Source organism: Callorhinus ursinus, unplaced genomic scaffold, assembly GCF_003265705.2.
Source record: "Callorhinus ursinus isolate GAN/ISIS: 27379988/994484 unplaced genomic scaffold, GSC_fseal_2.0 scaffold5, whole genome shotgun sequence".
NCBI lineage: Eukaryota > Metazoa > Chordata > Mammalia > Carnivora > Otariidae > Callorhinus > Callorhinus ursinus.
Window position 1 is genome coordinate 60,701,919 of NW_027397067.1, and position 12,943 is coordinate 60,714,861.

Below are 12,943 nucleotides of genomic sequence, written 5' to 3' on the forward strand. Positions count from 1 at the left end.
CCACCAAACTGTCTTCCAAGATGCTTGTACCACATTGCATTCCTACAAGCAATGCAAGTTCTTCCACATCCTCACTAGCATTTGGTTTGTCAATGGATTTTGACCATTTTAATATGTGCCAAGTAGTATCTCATTTTAATTTGCATTTCCCTGATGACATATGATGTGGAGCATCTTTCCATATGTTTATTTGCCATTGTGTATTTTCTTTGGTGAGGTGTGTGTTAAGATCTTTGGCCCATTTTTTTTAATCAGGTAGTTCTCTTATTGTTGAGTTTGAGAGTTCTTTGTATATTTTGGATAACACTCCTTTATCAGATATGTATTTTGCAAATATTCCCTACCATGTTTGTCTTTTTATTGTTTTGATAATGTCTTGCAGAGCAGAAAATTTTAATTTTAATGAAGTGCAGCTTATCAATTATTTCTTTCATGGGTTCTGCCTTTGTTGCTTTATCTAAAAAGTCATCAACAAACTAAAGGTCATTTAAGTTTTCTTGTAGTTTTGTGTTTTACATTTAGGTCTCTGCTCCATTTTGAGTTAGTTTTTGTGAAGAGTGTAAGATTGCCTCCTTCTCCCCCTCCTCCTTCTCTCTCGCTTTTTGTATGTGGGTATCTAGTCCTTTCAGCACCATCTGTTGAAAATCTAAGCACATTTTAGGTGTTAATTTATTTAATCCTTACGAAAACCTTATGAATTAAGTGCCCTCATCATCCCCATTTTGTAGACAAGGAAACTGATAGCAGAGAGGCTTAGTAACTTATCCAAGGTTACTAGAAAAGACTAGGCTAATGTTAATTCTTGCCAACAATTATAATAATGACATTGATAATCACTGCTATTTCTTGAGCATTTTCTATTTTATTAAAGGAACTTTGGTAGGTGGTGAGTGAAACACATGACACTGTTTAGTTTCTCGAAAGAAATAAAATATTTTATGCATATATTATGTATATCTATATATTGTTTATTCTGCTATTGTTAATTTTTTAATCCTGTATCACAGATAGAGAAACTGAGACTTAAGGAGGTTTAAGTATCTGCTAGTAAGTGGCAGGTACACTCTTTGAACTGAGGTCTGTCTGACTCCATAACCATGAGCTCAACTGTCAGGTAATACTTACTTTGCTTTTGGAAATTTAGTTTTTTCAGTAGTCTCTGCTGCATCCTGCAGGTCTTTCCCAATAAAAGGAAATAAAAACTCTGCTTGAAGCCTAAAGATGGGATCAAGAATCCAGTGTCTCCTTTAAATTGTGCAAGTCTAGCACATGCAGTGTGGTTTTACAACTCATCCCAAATTGCATTTATTACTCTTGTTCCAAATACAGACCACAGAGACCAAGTAGTCCACTTCATGAAATACAGGGTAGCAGGAGTCTTTGGGTTTTCTAATGGGGAAGTAGAGGATGCCAGCAATAACTTCCCATGTTTCCATTAAGATATATTATTGGCGCTTGCATTCATGTAGTTGAATCCATAAATTTATAGAAAATTACACTCATTTTTTTCATCCCAGAAGTTGAAAGTTTCCAAGTAGGAAAGTAAATTGACTTTCATGTAATTTTCTTAGTTCATTTATGTTGAGGAGTCTTTTACTATCTGAAGTTTTCTGAGTGTAGCTCAGAGGCAAATGAATCTTTCACTTTAAGTACCATGAAACATCTGGGAGTTAGTTCTTATCTGTTATATTAATAGTTCATGGAACTTCAGTTCTGTAGAGTCTGTCCTAAATTCAGGGTTGAATGAAAGTCCTTTTCCCTGATTGGAAAAAGCCTTTGCTGATATGCTGAGATTGGTTTTGCCAAAGATTGCAGTTTGCTCATTGATTTAATTAGGTGATTCTCATTCTATTTTACTTTAAGAAGATGCCTCTATGAGATTAAGTGAATTTTTTTAACACATATGATACAGACAAAAATTAGTTATAGGCCAATATCAGAAATTGTTGATTTAGTCATTAGATTGCCAGGCTGAACTGACCTGAGATTAAGATACTTTTCAGGAGCACTCTTCAGATGGTAAAAATTGAACAATGTTCCATACAAGTTCATCCTTTTATAGTAACCATTTTGCCTTTTAGAATTCAAAACAAATGGTAAACATGAATTTCTATATTAAACACTTTCTATAATAAATACTCTGTTAGACATTTTCTATGCAGACTTTATTTCACTAAAAACTGGCAAGCCCAAACACCCAATTCCATCCAATATACAAAAATGTTCCCTTTTGTTCTAAACATCGCACTGTTCTTCAATGGGGTCTGACCTTCACAGAATAAAACTGATTGATCCCCTTTCTCATTGCAAGCCTTTAATAATGATATGGAAGACCCAGGCAGAGTGTCAAATAAGAAGTTAGTGAATATTAACTGCATTTGAAAATAGGCTAAGTTCATATTATTGTTTTCTGTATCCTACATTTAACCCATAATAAGCTTTCAATCAAAGCTCCTCTAATTTTTAAAATTATTATACCTGTTGCTGATAAGTCACATCTTTTTGTATTTATGCAATTATTTCCTACATTTATCCTTAGTTAACTTCTTATTGGTGAATTTTTGGTTCATCTTATTGGTGAACTTTGGCTCAAGTTCATGTAGGTCTTTTTCAGTTTTGATTTTGTTAACAGCGTCATCTGGAAGTTTCTTGGCTGTAACTTTATCCAAGTCATTAACAATAAACAATGAAGCAAATAAGAAATATTAACTAGACAGCACCAAAGACAGTCAATACCTAGTTCAAGCAGTTGGATTGATTCTGTTACCACGTATATATATACATGGACTTGACTTTAGCATTAACACAGCCTTTTCTAACTTACAAAAGTCTAATTCATATACCAGAATGCCAATGGATTGTTTTAACAAGAGATTTATATGCTGTGACTAATGTTATCATTGTGTCTACCAGCTGAAATTTCCCTTCCTATTATCAAATAATTGGGACTTTAACTCAACTAGTCAGAAAGTGCTTTTTTGAGAATGATCTTGCAGAGCAAAATCCAGTTGAATTAATCTAAGAATTATTTTCATCATTTTGTGTTGTCTGATACAAGTAGCAAGAAGTCTTGATTTACCAACTGGCTGTGTTTCAAATGCTGACATGGGATTTTCTTGGTTAGAATTTTTAACATCTTTTTCCCTAAGAATGATATTACCATGGTGGTTAAATTGCAAGCTATTCCCAAAAGACTTTTTTGCGCTGTAATGTAGGTAAACAATGTACTTTTAGGAAAAATAGGTAGGAAATGGTAGCTGTATTACAGCTAATATTTAAACAAAATGAACACATTGAATGAAAAGCGGTCCATAAAATATTCACAAAAATTCTCCAACCTTCAATTTCTCTTGTGTTAACCTGGCCCCAAGTCTACTTTCAACACTTTTCCTCCATCTTCATGACACACTGGATATATTTATAAAGCTGCATTTAGGGGCTTCTGGGTGGCTCAGTCAGTTAAGCATCTGTCTTCGGCTCAGGTCATGATCTTAGGGTCCTGGGATTGAGCCCCGTGTTGGGCTCCCTGCTCAGTGGGGAGTCTTCTTCTCCCTCTCTCTCTGCTGCTCCCCCTGCTTGTGCTCTCTCGCTCTCACTCAAATAAATAAATAATCTTTTTTAAAAAGATAACTTAAAAAAATAAAGTGGCATTTATTACACTGCACTGTAATTGTAAGCTTATTTTGCTGTCTTATTTACTAGAAGAATCTTTTGTAAACTATGGTGCTAATGTTAAAAAAGTTTTTGGAGGAATTAATTATGAGCATGACACAAGCAAAAAGGCATCTAGAAGGTTAATTCAAAGATTCACTCTGGGTAAGAACACCTATAGGAAAAGGGAATGATTATCTAATCTTTGTTGAAATATAGGAAATAATATTTTGTAGTAGTCACTGAGTGAGTCAGCTGGAAGGGTGGATGACTGCTTTCTCAGAACAAGTCTTAAACCCATTAAACCTCATGAGGAAATGCTTATGCATTTTTTTTCAGGAGGGCTAATTTCTTCCCAGAGGGAAGTTTGGAATAACATTACAAAATAGGGTTCTGTCTCATATTAGGTTTTGGAAATTTTTTTTTACAAAGATAATGAAGTCTTGTATATATAAACAAAACTGATGAAAGAAATATATGTGGTTTAGTTCAGTCTTGTTAATGAATCCAGATTTAGCTCCTCACTCTTGGAGATCACAGGTGTATAATTAATGAGAATATTACAGAGAGAAAATGTGTGTGTGTGTGTGTGTGTGTGTGTGTGTGTGTGTGCGCGCGCGCGCGCGTAAGCTCCATCCTCTACAGATTCAAGATCAGGAAAACCTTGCCCTCAAGCACTGTGATCATTTACGATAAGGCAGGTGTTGCATAGCATGTTGAAACAAAACAGCAAGAATGCAAGTGTTAACGACATCACATTTCAAGCCAGTAAGGGCTAGTTCAAACATATGAAGACCTAAAAGACCTGCAAGATACTAAAATTGTGGAGAAATCAATTTTGCCTTAGCAAAACGCTACCACAGCAATGTATCCTGAACAACAGAAGATGATTAATGAAAAGTGTTATCTAATATGACTGGGTTTTAATGCCACGGATCTGACTTGTTTTGGAAACTGCTTTTTGGAATATTAATTTATTCTTTTAAAAATATATTTAATGCCATTTCAGCCATTTTTAACTCCCTATTTTATACGAGACCTTGATTTGTGCCAACCTAGAGTTTGACAAAAGTAAGATTTTCCAGGAAGATAGAGCCCAGAAGTTGATGAGAGATTACTATATAAATTCACCTAGGGCAGAGATTGTCTTTAGTTTGTTTCTGCTCAGTAGGTGGTTGGAAATTTTTTGTGAGTGAACTTACTGGATAAAGGAGAAAATGTTTTCTGCAGTTCTGTTTAACCTATTAGGGGTTAACCATTATATGATACTGTGCCAAGTCACAGTACTTTAATGAATGAATGAATGAATGGAATTATCTCTTGACAATCATCTGGGAGCTGAGGGCTCTGAGGTCACAAAGGTGGTTTCATTATATCACCATATCAGTCTTGTCTTTAGTAACCACTCATTTGCTTTACTCTTTTTAGCACATCATTTTAACTAAAATATTTTACTTTTTTAAGAGGCTTTTTTTTTTACCCCTCCTTTCTATTCTTTTTAAAGATTTTATTTATTTATTTATTTGAGAGAGAGAGAGAGAGTGGGGGAGGAGCAGAGGGACAGGAACGAGCAGACTCTGTGCTGAGTGTGGAACCCCACACAGTTCTTGATCTCAGGACTGAGCCACTCAGGTGCTCCTCCCCTTTCTATTTTTTAATGGCTTAACAACAGCTATTAAAAGGATTAGATGGAATATACAGGTGTTAAAGCCCTTAAGGTGAAGTAATTAGAGTTGTGTTTTATCATTTTTATATTTTTCTACAACTAGTATGCGTTAGTTTTTATATAAAAATTTGTAGAAATATCTTAAACCTAGATTCCCGAGTTTCCTCATACCCAGAGCTAAATACTCACATAACAAGCAGACCCTATGCTCACACTCCCATAGCCCTCAGTAGATATACTAGAAGAACTGTAGAGTTATACAAGGAATTCAAACAGCAAGGGTAAGATTGTACTAAATTTTATGTTTCTACAACATTCATTAAACAGCCTACATTTTTTAAAAGCACGTAATTGGTGTGAGAAGTCCCAGGAAGACCAAGATAAATAAGATGCCAGTCCTGTCTCCATGAAGCTTGTAGGTAGGCAAATACATGTATTGTCTACGATTCATGTAGTGAGTGATGGATGAGTAAGATTCCAGGGTGCTATGGAGTCTAGAGGATGGCATGACTCATTGCACCTCCCAGAAGGATCAGAGCACATTTTTTAAAATAGGCAACTGACTCCTTTTAATCTGAGTGTTAAATGGTTGAGAGTTGTGAGGAGGTTTAGTCCATGTACAAACATGTAGCCAGGGTCAGAGATGGCCAGGGTAGTCATGTGGTTAATTTAGAGTTGGTGGCCCTCACAATTTCTGGTTTCACTTGAGTTGCTGCCACTGAATGGAAGTGACTCAGAGAAATCTGCAATTGTCAAAATGACTGAAACTCAGTAGTGCAATAGAAGAGCTTATACCTTTGTTCTCAAGGTATTAGAATCCCCTTGACATCAAAAAAAGATAGTGAAGTGAGGCAGAGAGTGTTTTTAATTGTAGGTTCTCAAGTTAGATTGCCTGGCTTCACATATCCAGCCCCACCATCAGGTACATCTTCCAAATTAAGCAGAAGATGACTTCTTTCTACCTCAGTATCCTCATCTGTAACATGGGAATAGTAAGAGTAACTATTTCACAGGTTGCTTGTGAGCATTGAAAAATGCAGTGTAAGAAAGATCACTATGAGGGACGCCTGGGTGGCTCAGTCGGTTAAGCGTCTGCCTTAGACTCAGGTCATGATCCCAGGATCCTGAGATCGAGTCCTGCGTCAGGCTCCTTGCTCAGCGGAGAGCCTGCTTCTCCCTCTGCCTGCTATTCCCCTTGCTTGTGCTCTCGCTCTCTGATAAATAAAATAAAATCTTTAAAAAAAAGATCACTGTGGGTTTATTTCTGGGCTCTATTCTCTTCCATTGACCTATGTGTCTTTTTTTGGGCCAGTACCCTACTACCATACTATTTTAATGACTACAGCTTTGTCACATATCTTGAAATCTGGGGTTGTGATACTTCTAGCTTTGTTCTTCCTTTTTAAACTTGCTTTGGCTATTCAGGGTCTTTTGTGGTTCCATACACATTTTAGGATTATTTGTTCTAGTTGTATGAAAAATGCTGTTGGTATTTTGATAGGGACTGCATTAAATCTGTAGACTGCTTTGGGTAGTATGGACATTGTATTAATATTGGTTCCTCCAGTCCATGAGCACGGAAATATCTTTCCATTTGTTTGTGTCATCTTCAATTTCATTTATCAATGTTTTAATTTTCTCATAGTACAGGTCTTTCACCCCCCTTGACTAAGTCTATTCCTAGGTATTTTATTCTTTTTGGTGCAATTGTAAGTGGATTGTTTCCTTAACTTTTCTTACTGCTACTTCATTATTAGTGGATAGAAATGCAACAGATTTCTGCATATAAATTTTATATCCTATGACTTTACCAAATTCAGTTATCACTTCTAGTAGTTTTTTTGGTGGAGTCTTTAGGGGTTTTTTTTATACAGTATCGTGTCATCTGCAAATGGTGAAAGTTTTACTTTTTCTTCACCAACCTGGATGCCTTTTATTTCTTTTTCTTGTGTGATTGCTGTGGCTAGGACTTCCAGTACTATGTTAAATAAAAACAGTGAGAGTAGACATTCTTGTCTTGTTCCTGACCTTAGGAGGAATGCTCCCAGTTTTTTCACCATTGAGTAGGATATTAGCTGTGGGTTTTTCATATATGACCTTTGTTGAGGTATGATAAAGGAGGCAAAAATATACAATGGTGAAAAGACCATCTCTTCAACAAATGGTGTTGGGAAAACTGGACAGCTATGTGCAAAAGAATAAAACTAGATCACTTTCTTACACTATCCACAAAAATAAACTCAAGAGGGATTAAAGACCTAGATGTGAGACCTGAAACCATAAAACTCCTAGAAGAAAACAGGCAGTAACTTTTTCGACATAAGCCATAGAAACATTTTTCTAGAAATGTCTCCTCAGGCAAGGGAAACAAAAGTAAAAATAAACAAGTGGGACTATGTCAAAATAAGAAGGTTCTGCACAGTGAAGGAAACTATCAACAAAACAAGAAGGCAACCTATTGAGTGGGAGGAGATATTGCAAATGATATAACCAATAAGGGCTTAATATCCAAAATGCATAAAGAACTTATACAACTCAACATCAAAAACCCCAAATAAAAAAATGGGCAGAGGACCTGAATAGACATTTTGCCAAAGGAAACATACAAATAAATGGATGACCAACAGACACATGAAAAGATGCTCCCCATCACTAATCATCAGGGAAATGCAAATCAAAACCATAATGAGATATCACCTCACACCTGTCAGAATGGCTAAAATCAAAAACAAAGAAATAAGTGTTGGTAAGGATGTGGAGAAAAAGGAACCCTTGTGTACTTTTGGTGGGGACGCCCACTGGTGTAACTACTGTGGAAGACAGTATGAAGATTCCTCAAAAAATTAAAAAAGAATTACCACATGATCCAGGAATTCCACCACTGGGTATTTATCCAAAGAAAACAAAAACACTAATTTGAAAAGATATATGCACATCTGTATTTATTGCAGCATTATTTATAATAGCCAAGATATGCAAGCAACCCAAGTGTCCACCGATAGAGGAATGGATAGAGAAGATGTGGTGTGTGTACACACATACTGGAATACTACTTAGCCATAAAAAAGAATGAGATCTTGCCATTTGCAACAACATGGATGGATCTAGAGAGTATAAGGCTAAGTGAAGTAGGTCAGTCAGAGAAAGATAAATCCCATATGATTTCACTCATATATGGAATTTAAGAAACAAAGAAAATGAACAAACAGAGAATAAAGAAACAAAAAACAGACTCTAAGGTACAAAGAACAAATTGGTGGTTGCCAGAGGGGAGGTAGGTGGGAGAGGGGTGAAATAGATAAAGGAGATCATGAGTATACCTACCATAATGAACACTGAGTAAGGAATAGTTTTGTTGAATCATTATATTGTAGACTGTATATTAAATATACTTGAATAAAAAAGAAAGAAAGAAAGATCACTATGGCTGCACTTCTAGGCTCATCCTCCAGAAAGTTTTTGGTAGAAATCCTGTCTCTTAGAGGGTGCCATGCTTAACAGTGGAAGAAAGTAGTGTTATGTGTTAGACACTGAAGACCTTTACTCACTTAAAGGGTTGCCAAATTGAAGGGAGAGAAGATCTAATAATTTTGTTTCCTAATTAGACATTTTTCTTCTTGGAAGATGACACAGTAAATGATAAGAACATTCTGATTGGTTTGATAATTGTATTTCTTATGGTATAGGTGGCTCTTTTGGTTTAGCAAAGCAGAAAGCAAAAATGTGGCTATTTCATATAAGCAGTTTGAGGGTCAAATAAACTTCCTTTCGTACAATCTCTCCCTCTAAACATGATACATAAAGCTTACTGAGCAAGCGTAAGCCTTTCTTCCAATGCCAGCACTATATTATTGGTGGTCTTATACCTTAAAAATTTTCATCAGGAACGGGAACGTTTTCATCACAATGGGAACATTTCTACTTAAATAGAAAAGCTATAAGCCAGAGATATTATTTCAGGAGTTGTTTAAAATTTTAAACACTTCTCAATAGATATTTATGGTTCTTAGACTGCGGCATCAAATTTTGTCTTGCTTAAGATTATGAAATTCAGTAGAAATATTTTATTATATTAATTAAGAGACATTGTAGGGACATGTTTAATGGCAATAGGAATCAGTATTATTAATGTTGGGGTGAATATATTAAAAAATGCTATTCCTGACTAAAACTTATCTTGATTCACTTTCTAAAAATAATTCAACATATTTCATTTCTCTGATACATTTATTACAATCCTCTATGAATATTGTTTAGCCTAGGTAGGATATTTCATTAATTAAGTATAAATTTTACTTCATCAGTGTAGGAACTAATAAAGTCATGTGTAAGTATTAACATGCTGAGAGTAAATGATAAAAATTAATCTTACCAAGATGTCAATCATAAAAATAAATTACATAGGTTGAAGAAAAACGTGAACATCAAATAAAAAAGAGGAACTGCATCCTAAATCTAAGGCAAGGTGGATGGGTAGAATTGACTTCCAGATAAAGATTTAAGTTCATAACTATAACCAGACATAACTTCAAACTAACAAATTTCAATTTAGTTTCTTTCTTACCCTGAGCTGCAGCACTATATCTCCATTTCATGATGAATACTGTCAAGAATGACAATGGAGGATAGAGTTAAACCATCATGAAGATCCTCCTAGAATAAAATGCCAGCAATGTGAGGGTAAAGAAGACAAATTAAGAAGTCAAATAATACATATCACCAGTATCCCCAAAATACTGACTCATAATCAGGCCAAAGCAAACCCTTTGTTATATATTCTTCTATTTTCAATGTTTCCTGGATAAGTCAGTAAGAATGGGATTTTTCCAACAATAATAAATGTCTCTCCAAGAAGCTATGGCAGTAATGGTAAATTGTCACAAGAAACATTCAACAAAGGCAAAAAAAAAAAAATACACTAGGTTATGTCTATTTAGTTTTTTTCCCATTTTTTTAGATGAAGAATAATTAACATAAGTGCTATGTTAGTTTCAGGTGTACAATATAATGATTCAACAATTCTATACATTACTCAGTGCTCATTATGATAAGTGACATGACAAAGCTGTAGCAATTAAAATAGTATGGTAGTAGGATATTGGCACAAAACTAGACACATAGGTCAATGGAAGACAATAGAGAGTCCAGAAATAAGCGCATGCTTATGTGGTCAATTTTCCATTCAATTTTTAAATTACATGTCTAATTTTTTGCAGAATTTCCCCTTAATTGACACACACTTATTACAGAAAAATTTTAAAGAGAAATCAAAAGAAAAGATCCTATGAAATGTTTATTACTTAAAGAAAAACACTCTAAATCTTATTGTACACTTTCCTAAACTGTTTTAACTTAATTATGTTCATTTAAAATATACATTCAAAATGTCTATTGCATTCTTTATTTGATATGTACATATGTATTTTATTCATTTATCAATGTATCGTAAGCATGTTTCCACATAACATACTCCTCATAAAGATAATTCATAAGAACTCTACAATATTCTGACAAGTATACAGTCCCAGAAAATGAGTATGTTATTAACTTTATACATATAGACCAATAGCTTTCCAAGCATTGTACCAATTTACACAAAAAACATCATATTGTGTGGGAGTGCTTATTTCACTATTTGTTTTTAACATTAATCTGTTTCTGGATGGTTTGTTCCATTTCTTAGATCTCTTTATCAATTCCTATGTCAGTACTATCATTTAAATAGCAAAGCTTTAGAGTGTGTTTTGATTTGGGACAGGCAAATGTCCCCGAAGATTCCTCCTTTTCCACCAGTTCTTTAAAAAGTATATTAGGCTTTCCCCCATAATAACATTGCAATTGCTTCTAAATGTAGTAAAAACAATCTTGTAATTTTTATTGCATTTTATTGCTTTACACTCTTCAATTCTTCAGTGACTTACCTTTTGTTTAGGGCAATGGTGCTTAACTGAGGGTGATTTTATCCCCCAGGAAAACCTGACAATATTTGGAGGCATTTTGGTTGTTGCATTTGGGAGGGCAGTGCTGCTACTGGCATCTAGTGGTTAAAGGCCAGGAATGCCACTGAACAGTCTTCAATGCACTACAGGGGACAAGCTCTCCTGCAACAACAGTTTCCCCAGATTTTTCAAGTGTCGATACTGTGGAAGTTGAGCAACCCTGGCTATGGGATGAACTGAAAACCCCTTTGCTTGGCACATCAGTCCCTCATTCAAATAACTTCGTAGTCTTCAAATGGAGTACATGTATCTTTGGTGGTCAGTTTCCAGATCCTCAAACTGATCTGCTGGATAACACGCCCAAGTTCAAAATAATATTTCTACATTAGAAGAAGGAGAAGGAGACAGAGGAGGAGGTGAAGGAGAAAGAGGAGAAGGAAGAGATGGTGAGGAAGAGGAGCTGGAAAAGGAGGAGAGAGGCATATTTTTCATCTATCGAAATCATACTACGCATGAATCCATGTGGCTACCCATGTTGCTTCAGCCCCCCCCCCTTTTTTTAATGGAATACAGCATACAGTTAATATTTGGTAAGGCTAGGCTTATCTTTATGTTTGGTTTAATTCTTTTTCTAGATATTTTCACAAATTTATGATTACATTTGAACTTGAAAACTTATTCAGTTAAACTCAATCTACTGGCATATTTTAATTGGATCACATTGACTTTATGGATTAATTTTAGAAGTGGAATGGCCATTTATTTGTCCTCTTTTATATACTTTTATATATATAAAGTTTCAGAGCTTTCTTTCCATGTCTTGCTATTGTGAATCAGATCTTTTCTCCCTTGATACTTAAAAATGGTTAGTATTTGAATATGAAGTTGATGTGATGTAGGCTCCTCCCTATGACTCTTGACCACACATACTTGTTTGCAAGTCTCCAGCCTTGTGGGCTGTCTGGGTCTCACTCATCTCTGTATTCTCTGTTCTCAGCAGGGGGTGCCTTACACATAGCAGGTGGGCAATAAATGTCTGCTGGATTAAGAACTAGTTAAATGTTTGAGGCAGGATACCTGAATTGTAGTCCCAAGTACTCCACATAGTGCTCCCTTTCCCTCTCCTTTTTAACCAAGTATTTAGATTATTTTATTATTATGGAGAAAATAGATGTACAAATTAAGCAGCTGCCTTTGTTTATGTTTACCCTAACAATAGCAATAATAAACACTGAGAAGTTATTACATGCCTGGCATTATACTAAGAGGTTTGGCTATAGATAGTTCATTCCATTCTTCCCAAAGCCTATGATGGAAATATTGTATTAGTTATTTTTTTAAAATAGACTTTAATTTTTAGAGCAGTTTTAGGTTCACAGCAAATTGAGCAGGAAGTACAGAGATTTCCTGTATACCTCCTACCTCTGCACCCTCCCCGCAAGCCTCTCCCACTATGAATATCCCTCACCCCAGTGGTACCTTTATCATACCTCATGAACCTACACTGACAATTCTTTATATGTATACATATAACACAAACATTAACAGTATTAACAAATACCACCTTTGTGATTTTGAAGAACTGTATATGTCTTGTCTTTTTAGTTATAAAATACAAATAATCTTTCCTGAGGGCAAAGAACAGGATCTATTTCCCTCTGTCTCAGGAATTCTTTCTAGAATTATC